This window comes from Cimex lectularius, unplaced genomic scaffold (genome assembly GCF_000648675.2).
Source record: "Cimex lectularius strain Harlan isolate CLEC.00 unplaced genomic scaffold, Clec_2.1 scaffold71, whole genome shotgun sequence".
Lineage (NCBI taxonomy): Eukaryota > Metazoa > Arthropoda > Insecta > Hemiptera > Cimicidae > Cimex > Cimex lectularius.
This window is the reverse complement of record NW_019392655.1, coordinates 1845879-1855899: the sequence shown is the minus strand read 5'-3', so window position 1 is coordinate 1855899 and position 10021 is coordinate 1845879. Positions and strand designations below refer to the sequence as shown.

At 38.2% G+C, this 10021-nt stretch overlaps 1 non-coding gene across 1 annotated transcript; it reads right to left on the bottom strand.

The window, feature by feature from the left end:
- Nucleotides 1-7589: 7589 nt before the first annotated feature.
- On the bottom strand, nucleotides 7590-7662 carry Trnan-auu. The gene has a single exon. It is a non-coding gene; the product is annotated as a tRNA-Asn (tRNA).
- Nucleotides 7663-10021: the final 2359 nt, after the last annotated feature.

The following is a 10021-nucleotide window of genomic DNA, read 5'->3' as shown; positions in this document are numbered from 1 at the left end:
AGAATTAAATCAGCGAGGACGGGCAGACCAAGATGATAGAAAAAGACAAAACTAAACAATTAAATCATTGAATAAGTTGCAGGACATTTCTAAACATGTACATTTGGTTCTTGTAGAGAAAAAAAATTGTCTATCGCTTTCACCTTTATATACCTGTGAGACAAGATGATAAGAAATGATCAAACTTTAGATTAAGCCCTTGCTTATAAAAGATTTTAATTTCCTCAAGTTTCTGGGAGATTGGAATGACGTCATGTTGGATTAATACTTTACTTTTGTATATTTAATTTTTTGTAAATTGTGACAGAACCGTGTTGAGGACTGAAAAGTGATGAAGCTGCATATCGGTTCGTGTCATCTTTTCCAAAATTCAAAATGATTCTATTGGACAAAGCGAAGCTAGGCGGACCGGGTTGTTCAGAAAGTACCCTAGTATATCGGGTACTTCTGCACCCTAGAATTCTCCGTGTGGCCTGGAGGGTGATGAACCTATACTTTATTCGTTATAGGTCTTTTTTGGTCTGTTAGGATGTTAGAATCAGCGGGGATTGCCGGTCCAATTACATAAAGAAAAAGGCTAAAAATTTCAAAGATTAAATTAATTTATATGCCTAATCTGTTCTAGTTTCAGTACTTTTCGAAAAAATTTCCCCTTGGTCTTTTAAAGAGAAAATATTGTAATCTTTATGATCTTACCTGTTAATTGATCAGCAATTGAACGTAATTGAATACTTTTGTTGTTATTTTACATAAATATGTGTTACATATTTATACATTTTTTGAAGCTTTGTTTTTTTACTACGTCGTTTAGAGTATATAATTATTATTATTACTTGCACTTTTAATAAACAGTATAAATAATAGATTTTCGTTTTGTAATTGAATATTATCCTCGCATATATCGGAATTTCAAAATTCGATACTTCGGTGTAACATAATAGGCCTCGGTCGTCTCATATTTCTGAGAAATAGGGCTTTTTGCTGGGTCGGTTTTGTCCTATCTCCTCTCAGGTAAAAAATAAAAGTTAACACTCCCCACGCTTGAATAATCAGGGGTTTAAATCAGTTTTATTTCTTTTGACCTGATATAAAGTTGATCTCAGGTTCGACAGTCGATGTTAAATAAATCGGTGCGGTTAATTTCGATTTAATTAACAACTGCAGGTTTGCTTACAGCTGTGGACACAATACATAAATCATTAATAACTCTGTAAACATATGATTCTTGATTAACCGAAAAATCCGAACCTCTTAGGAGTACGTCAAGGAAATATCTTGAGGGCCATAATGATTTCCCGTTGTCTCTATAACCATTATCCAACTAGACGACCTTCTTCTTCAAGTTTATGTCCTCGTAGAACGTTGGCGATCAGTAGCCTGAACTGGTTTCTAAATAGATCAGCTGTTTTCACTGCGGATCATTGGCTTAAGTTCTTAAGCCAGAATGTGCAGCCCTGGGCCACGCGTCCCATCTATTTTTCCTTGAAGGATAACCTGCAGCAGATATTTCTCATTGCGCATTATGTATCCAAAATATTGTAATTTTCTTCCCTTTATGGTATTGAGGATTTCTAGCTTTTTATGTAATACAGCCACAATAGTGACTCTGGCTGTCTGAAGGTATCTTCAGGATTCGTCTGTACGTCCACATTTCGAATGCTTCCAGCTTCCGGCATAATGTGTCTGTAAGGGTCCAAGTTTCAACCCCATAGAGAAGCATACTGAATACTTTACGAAGGATCGAAGTATTCGAGTACGAAGCCTGATAGATAAGTCCCGGTTTGACAAGATTTTCCTCATTTTCTGTAAGGAATTTCTAACTCGTTCAATTCTACAGCGGATTTCGCATGCAGGGTGCCAGTTATCCTTGACATAGCACCCGAAGTATTCATGTTGAACCGGCACACGGGCACTACTGGGTCTGTTTTCACTCGCGCGTTTTTTTGATAGAGTTATTCAAACGCGTTTCGGCATTACGCCATCTTCAGTGAAAAACTGTCTGTCATTTAGTCTGAGTCGGGTTTATATAGTATTGCGTCGCTTGTCGCTGGGGGCGTTGCGTTAGGGGGCGTGGTCTCCGTGCTCGTTGGTCGGTCTTGGTGGCGGTTATTTCCATTGTCAGTTATTATTTGTGCGTTGTTGGTTTTTTGTTTTTTCCTGGTGTTGGTTGCGATGTTTTGTTCTTCTGAACGTTTTCGTTTTTTGTTATGGAGTGTTTTGATGTTGGATTCGCACGTGTAACTCCATGCTGGGCAAGCATACAGCAGCATAGGTTTAATAACTACTTTATAAATAATTAGTTTATTTTCAAAGCTCATTCCACCATCACGGGCCATCAGCCAGCGGAAATAAGGCTTTTATAGCTATTTTATCTTTTGTAACTATATCATTTATATGCCTAGAGAAGTTAAGTTTTCGGTCCAGAGTTAAACACAGGTACTTTACCCTTTCACACCACTCAATTTTGAATTGTGTGTGTCCGTGAATTGAAATGGTTTCCCTGAATATTGGTCGAAGTTTTGTGAAAAATATGGCCTCAGTTTTGGGGACATTAATCCTGAGTTTCCAGCGGTGACAAAACCTGCAAATCCTGATGCTGTCATTTAATCTTTTCACAATTGTCTTAGGCCTCCAGGTTGAACAATAGACAGCAATGTCATCCGCATAAAGCGCAATTTTGCAATTTCTCAGTGAGGGGAGTGGGTTTATAAAAAGGAGAAACAAGCATGGCCCTAGGATTGAACCTTGAGGAACTCCGGCGGCAATTGGGAAAGGTCTAGAAGTTTCAACAACGGTTTTTTAAGTAGGCCATCACAACTTTTATAAGGTATCCAGGGAAATTCATTTCAATGAGCCTGTATACTGTACTTTCCTGCCAAACTGAATCAAAGGCTTTCTCTATGTCTAAGAGGGCCATCCCAGTGTGGTTTTATTTTTTTTTTGAACATGTTGGTCACATGTTCTACTACGCGAGTGAGTTTGGTGGCCGTAGAGAGGCCCGGTCTAAAGCCGTGCTGCTCATCTATGATAATGCTATTAGCATTAATGTGGAGGTTAAATCGGTGCTGAATACCCTTGTATGGTTGTTGAAACGACCTAGCTGTTAACAGCACCCCGAGCCCGACCTCGGTGCCCAGACGGTTAAGACCAAGGTCGGACCCCGGTCTGCCCAACAGCCGGGTTGGGTAATTCTCTCTCTTTTGTGAATGTCCTGATCCTTACTAACTAGACCAAATAATATAGGAATTAAAAAGATCCGCCATTCTGGTATCCTGAATACCAGAGTAGTTTCTTAGGTAGGAGAATCGTCAGCGTGTATCTGGGTACACTGTTTCGATTTTTTGGGAAAAACATATAGTTTTGTGTCCCTAGCGTGAGGATGTATCTATAAGCGTAAATGTGTAGGGTAGCTGAATACTGAGTAATCCATCGACCTTCAATCAGGTTAGTTATATACTAGGTGTAAAGGGTGATTAGGAATATCAAGTATTCCACTACCCTAAGTGAAGGTATGTAAATAGGAATGAATTTAAGAGTGAGTGAGAGTGTGAATGGATTTCGGAACTGGTTCCGTTGAGTGCTGAAATGACCTAACTGTTGATGAACCATGGCAACATCGTGACCATTTCAAACACTGTCACCCTTACCTTGTTGTTCTCCTCGCATCTAAAATGTTGACTGTACTAAAAAAACGTTTAGTCAGTGTTTAATGATTACGACGGCTAGGTCATGAACATACCATCAACCCCTTACGTGAAAACCAAGCGTTTTCTGTACATTTCTTTAATGCATAATTTTGATGCACTCCTGGAAACTATGATTTTTGTTTGGTTCCGAAACACATCACGAAACACCCCAGAAGTCGTGTACTTTCAGTTCCTGGACGTTACCACCTCGCCATCTACAGTGCCGGTTTAACACAAGGTTACCACGGCGCTATCTTAGTAGCTAGGATTAATTACTTTATAATTCTTAAAAATAGAAGCAACACAATTTGTTTTCTGATGAAACTACATTAAATTTGCAAATTTCATCATGGGGACAACGGGCTGACAGATCTAAAGTTTCATTTGGGCAAATGCTCATCCTTGCTGTTTTAGTCTAGGCTGTTATAGACTTTTTTGATCTAACAATTTTAGAAATTGATAATAGACACCAGTTAGATATATACTAACGTCAACATACATCAATGTAGAGGTTAAATTTTTTTCTCCAGGTCTAAGGAGTGATGAACCAGTAGTTTGGTCGTTTATGATCATTTTTGTCTGGCAGTCGGCTATCGGCTTCGAAAGGGACTGGACTAAGTAACTCACAAACTACGTTACTGAAGATGGCACGTAGACGGCACACGTGACATCGAAATATCAAGGAATGAACGAAGAAGACCGAAAATGGTCGGAAACTGCCGAACCATTAGTGCATTGTCTCAAAAAATGCACTACGTTTAAAACAGTTTAGCACTTTCCGGAGTTCTCCTCGCTGCTTTCTTTAGGTGGCAATATAGCCTTTCTGAAGAGGTTGTACCATTTCCAGGCTAAAACTGTACATGGTACGTATTATACACAAAGTTCTGTTTATGAGCGCATATGTGTGTTAGTACAACTAGGTGTGTTAGTTCGAAATTTCTTTTAGGTTTTAACTTTTCTTTTAATGTGTAGTGATTAGTGACCGTTAATCGATATTTATTTAGAAATCGTGAGATGCGGTCTGGTGTGAAGTAGGTTTCAGAAAAACATTTTCTTTATCGTGCCAACGTTTCGATCTTTATTGAGATCATCTTCAGGGCCTGAGATTTACATTGTTTACATATTACAATTTCATTTTGGATGTGGAAAAGTGAATTTATTTTGCATTGTATAAATTCACTTTTCCACATCCAAAATGTAATTGTAATATGTAAACAATGTAAATCCCAGGCCCTGAAGATGATCTCAATAAAGATCGAAACGTTGGCACGATAAAGAAAATGTTTTTCTGAAACCTAATTCACACCAGACCGCATCTCACGATTTCTAAATAAATACTTTTTTTTAAAATTGAGAATCACATTGACATTAGAAACATCTGATAAAACTAACTTGTACTCTTTAGGTACATAAGGAGAATAACACACGGACCCTTAAAATTAGTTAAAATAGATAATTTGCCTATAATTTTATTCTTGAAAATTGTTTTCATTACAATTTTTAGACATGTACTGTTCAAGTGATTTTCTATCTTTCCAGCCGAATGGAATTGTGTCGACTGTATGACGGGATGTCAGAGTGTCGACTATTTCGCTGATTGCTTCGTCCGGGACTTGATTTTTCCTAAGATCGAGGACTTGGAGTTGCTTGTTGCATTGGACCAGATCCAACGCTTCGCGGAACGCGGTTATGCCGCAGGACCTCATTTCGACAGAGAGAATGAAGAAATCGTTGAGGAGAACGTCTATCATGATGGAGCATCCGCGATCCCCGATCGGGTTGTAGTCTAAGCAAATGTGTCTCAAGCCTCTGAAATGGGCGTCGAAAAATCGCCTGTCTTCCTGAACCGCGATCAGACTGGCGAGATACTCGATCCCGGCCTCGGTGATGTAACAGCCGGTCAGGTCGATGCTTGAGATCGTCGAGCTCAATCCGTACTTCAACACCTTTCTGCATCCGGCGTCGCCGATTCTGGTGTGCCGCAGGCAGACGGTGTTCAGCGTCATGGTAGAGTGTAGAGAGAGAGAACTGAACCATTTTCCAATCGGCATTCCTTCCATGTCTAGGTACTCCAAAGTCCTTTTCACCCTCTGACCGATGAAGTAGCACACTTTCTGCATCACATACGCTGTGAATACAACGTCCTTCTCTTCTTGTTCCGCACGGGCGAACGTTTTTATATCGTAACGGACCATCGCTGCTAACGTCTTAGTCGTAAAAGTGATCTTCTTGAGCGGCTTGTCTCGGACCACTTCAAGGACCGATTTCAACTCTTCTAGATTCGCCTTGTCGCAAATGTAGTTTAACGTCTGAGACAAACCTTTACCGCCCAAATCACGCACTGGCTCCATTTTATTTTGAGCTAATCTTTATCGAAGACAAACTAAAAGAGCACGTAAAAATAAAGCAAAACGAATAACAGTGTGTTTAACAAAGTTAAATATGATTATTTAATAATATGTTAATTTTACAGTTTATTAATATACGTGTTATAAAAAAATCTTTTTAGTGTAATCAGACTTTATTTTAGGCCACAAACTGGCTGATGTTTGGCGGGCCCTGCACGATCATTATATTGCACAATATTAGAAATTGCGCAATATTTTTGACCGTTTAGAGTTAGTATTGAAGTTTGGTCAATAATTGAACATTGAAGTCTGAGCGAGTTTAAGTTTTATTGCACCATATTTTTTCATTGCACCGTGCAGGGTTAATATTGCGCAATTTAGTCTCCCTAGCGTTCGAAGGACGAAGACTTCCAGCGCGTTTGTATCGACATCATCGTCGATTGTGTACAGCTATATAGACAATTGTCCGTTCTGCGGCCGAAAATATAAAAACAAGAATATCAAGATCATAATAAAAAAATACCATCTATGATACATTGTTATGTAAATATAAAGTGATGTTTCTAGAAGCAACGAAATTTGAATAAAAATATAGTTCTTTAAGAACAAATTATTACAAGGAGTTCAAGAAACACCACAAGTCGATGAAGATGAAGATGTCATTAAACTAGTGCACAATAAAAGTATTGTGCAATGTTATTGTAGGTCTAGGGTCCGCCTGTCATTCAATATATTGCACAAAAAAGTATAGTGCAATGTTATTGTAGGTCTAGGTTCGGCCTTTTCTTCAATACTAATGTGCAATAAAAGTACTGTGCAATGTGTGTTGTTTAGTGACCGTTAAGCGGCCCATAGACGGTCAATATTATTGTACAATATAGATTGCACAATAATTTGACGGCTGCCCCTTAACGTTCAATAATATTGTACAAAATTTTGTTTGAAGGCGATATTGAAGTTTGTGCAATATTTTGTGCAACCACGAGCGAACTGTACCACTTGCTGATACTTCACAAACTGACTGATATTGCGCAATAATGCCAACAGACGGTGCAATATTTCCCAGGTTGTACAATATATTTTCAACTTTTCGTCAATCATGCAATGTATTGCACAAACTTTCAGTACTGAACAAATTGAGCGAATAACCGTGCTTTGGCCTACGACCTGCTTTGGCCTACGACCTGCTTTATTCTTTTCAATCCGTCTCACATGGGTTGCATTCATTTTTCGAATGTTACTAATAGTCCCACTAAGCAACCATATTTGCTACTGAAAGAACGTCGGGATGCTTTGAAGTTCATCCTGAATTGCTTTCCGAATATTTTCCGATATCGGCTTCACAGCAAAATCATTACAATTGGAATATTGTATTAAATTCAAATTTCAAAATTATCAACAAAAATTAAAATTACTTACTTACTGATTTAGATATTGCAGGAATTTTTTATTGGTTACCAATTAAATCCATTATATTTCGTGGTCCGATTGACCAAATAACTTCTTTCAATTAATTAATCTTCATGTAAGGTACTGGTTGAAATGAAAAAGTCAGTGTCACAAGCGGGATTCGAACCCACGACCTTCGGCTCAATACGCCGATGCTCTACCAATTGAGCTATCGTGACTTCGACCCTCTCGGACACCAACTCTCCATGTCGACCTACAACCGTTTGAACCTTCCCTCTATTGGCCATTTTCACATGTCGTGTAATCGGATTGGATTCTTAGCGACTTATGAAGTGGCCATGGTGAGCTGTTTAGTGAAGTGATACTTCTTTTACTTATTATTGGGTTGTCCGGAAAATAATGCAGGATTTTAAGTTTTCATTAAAAAAAATCTATATAAAATATTCTGTTTACGTTTACAGGATTACTCATTTGTATGNTGGGAAATTATTTTGATTAAAGAACATTGCTTTAAAGTAACTAGTTTCTTTTTTTTTGTTTAATACCAAAATCCTGCATTATTTTCCGGACAACCCAATAAATATTAATCCATTTTCGTTTTTAGTGGTCAATTGACCAAGTGACTTCTTTCAATTAATTATTCTTTCTATGTAAGGTCTTGGTTGAGATAAAAAGTCAGTGTCACGAGCGGGATTCGAATGGCAGAAAGAGGGAAAATTCGAACGGTTGTAGGTTGAGATGGGAGTTGGTGTTCGAGAAGATCGAAGTCACGATAGCTCAAGTGGTAGAATAGCGGCGTATTTAGCCGAAGGTCGTGGGTTCGAATCCCGCTCTTGACACTGACTTTTTTATTTCAACCACGACCTTACATGGAAAGGAAATTGTTACCAATATTGAACTGATTTTAATTGTTCATTGTTAACTGTTGGATCGAATCTCTCAAAATCGATCAAGTGGTTATAATTAGGACTGATGGTATTAAGTTTACAATTCAGGTAGAAAAGAGTTTGAGGATTACAAAATTTTGTGAGAAGTAATAAATACACATTGACAAACAATATATCGGATTAAACGAATTTTGGATAATACTGCGTTTAATCAATTTCGTGAGCCACTGTATATTGATTTAGTATTTAGACTGTATTTTTTTGAAGAAAAAAAAGTGCCAAATTAAGTTACTCTGAATAAATTAGACGTTTCCAATATAACAGGCATTTTCAAAACTTAATATATACCTGTCTGCATTTTGAACATTTCTAGAGGAATTTCTAATGTTTCTGTCTTGTGGATGAACTTTTAACGTTTGACAAAGCCATCACCCTTTTCAACTGTCGGATTAGAGCTTTTTTATTACTTGGCTTTGAAATATCGCCCCTAACTAGATGGTTTAAATTCTGATATATTCCAGTTTTAAATTGCTGTGTTATTTGTCTAAAACCAGAATTCTTCTTCAATCTGGTTCATTCATGCGGATTTTTTTTTTAAAGAAAACCTAGTGTTTTTTATTCGTAAAGATTGTATGTAAAGAACTCGAAATTCTTTACATTTCAGTAGGTACTTTCACCCGGCGGAGGGAAAAAGTTATCAGTCGAATTTATCACCCGTCGACCTCTCGTCCGAGGCTCAAAGTCGACCCCCGGGAATAAAAGGGCCAGGGTTTAAAGGGCGGTAAATCAGCTTTTTCCCCCCTTCATAATTATCGGCGTGTCAACCGAAAAGGAATCCCGCATAGGAAACACAGTCTTAGCTTTGAACCGAGAGTCGACAAAAGCCGCTATTTGGTCCCTCGGGGCCCAAAAAAAGGGGAAAAAACCCTAATTTACGGCATTGAGGTTCGTTTATAAATCCAGGTCAGCGCGTCTAGTAAAACTAGCCGGATTAACTTGTACGCCAGTGGTATCTCTTATCTCGTAAAGTTTATTTAATGTAAACACGCCTTCTGTAAATAAAATTTTATCATCAGTTTATTTTCTAGTATGCATAGAACAAATAAATAAAAACAGCCGAACAGTTAATAAACTTGTAATTTGATCGTTTCTTATTTTGCCTTGCACATTGCTCATAGTTTGGTCTGCTTCATTCATCATTATGATTTTTAAAATACTGAGCCAATAAATTGTAGATTTTGAAGTGGATAATGCCAATGTACAATGTAACACCTTGGGAATTTTCTAAGTTCGTCCATTCCTTCTTCAGGTTCGTTCATCAGCGTAGTTTCTTGGCTTGTTCCTCGGTGAATTTTTAAGTACAATATTTTAAATTCACTAATTTCGTGGTCCGCTTGACCAATTAATACTTTACAATTAATTAAGGTTTTTAGTTGAGGTGAAAAAAAGTTAATGGCACGAGAGGGATTCGAACCCACGGCCTTCGGCTAGATACGCCGCTGCTCTACCACCTGAGCTATCGTGACCTCGATCCACTCGGACATCAACTGAAAAATGGCAAAAGGAGGGAAAACTCATAAGGTGGGGTTGAGATGGGGAGTTGATGTCCGAGTGGATCGAGGTCTAGATAGCTCAGGTGGTAGAGCAGCGGCGTATCTAGCCAAAGGTCGTGGGTTCGAATCCCTCTCGT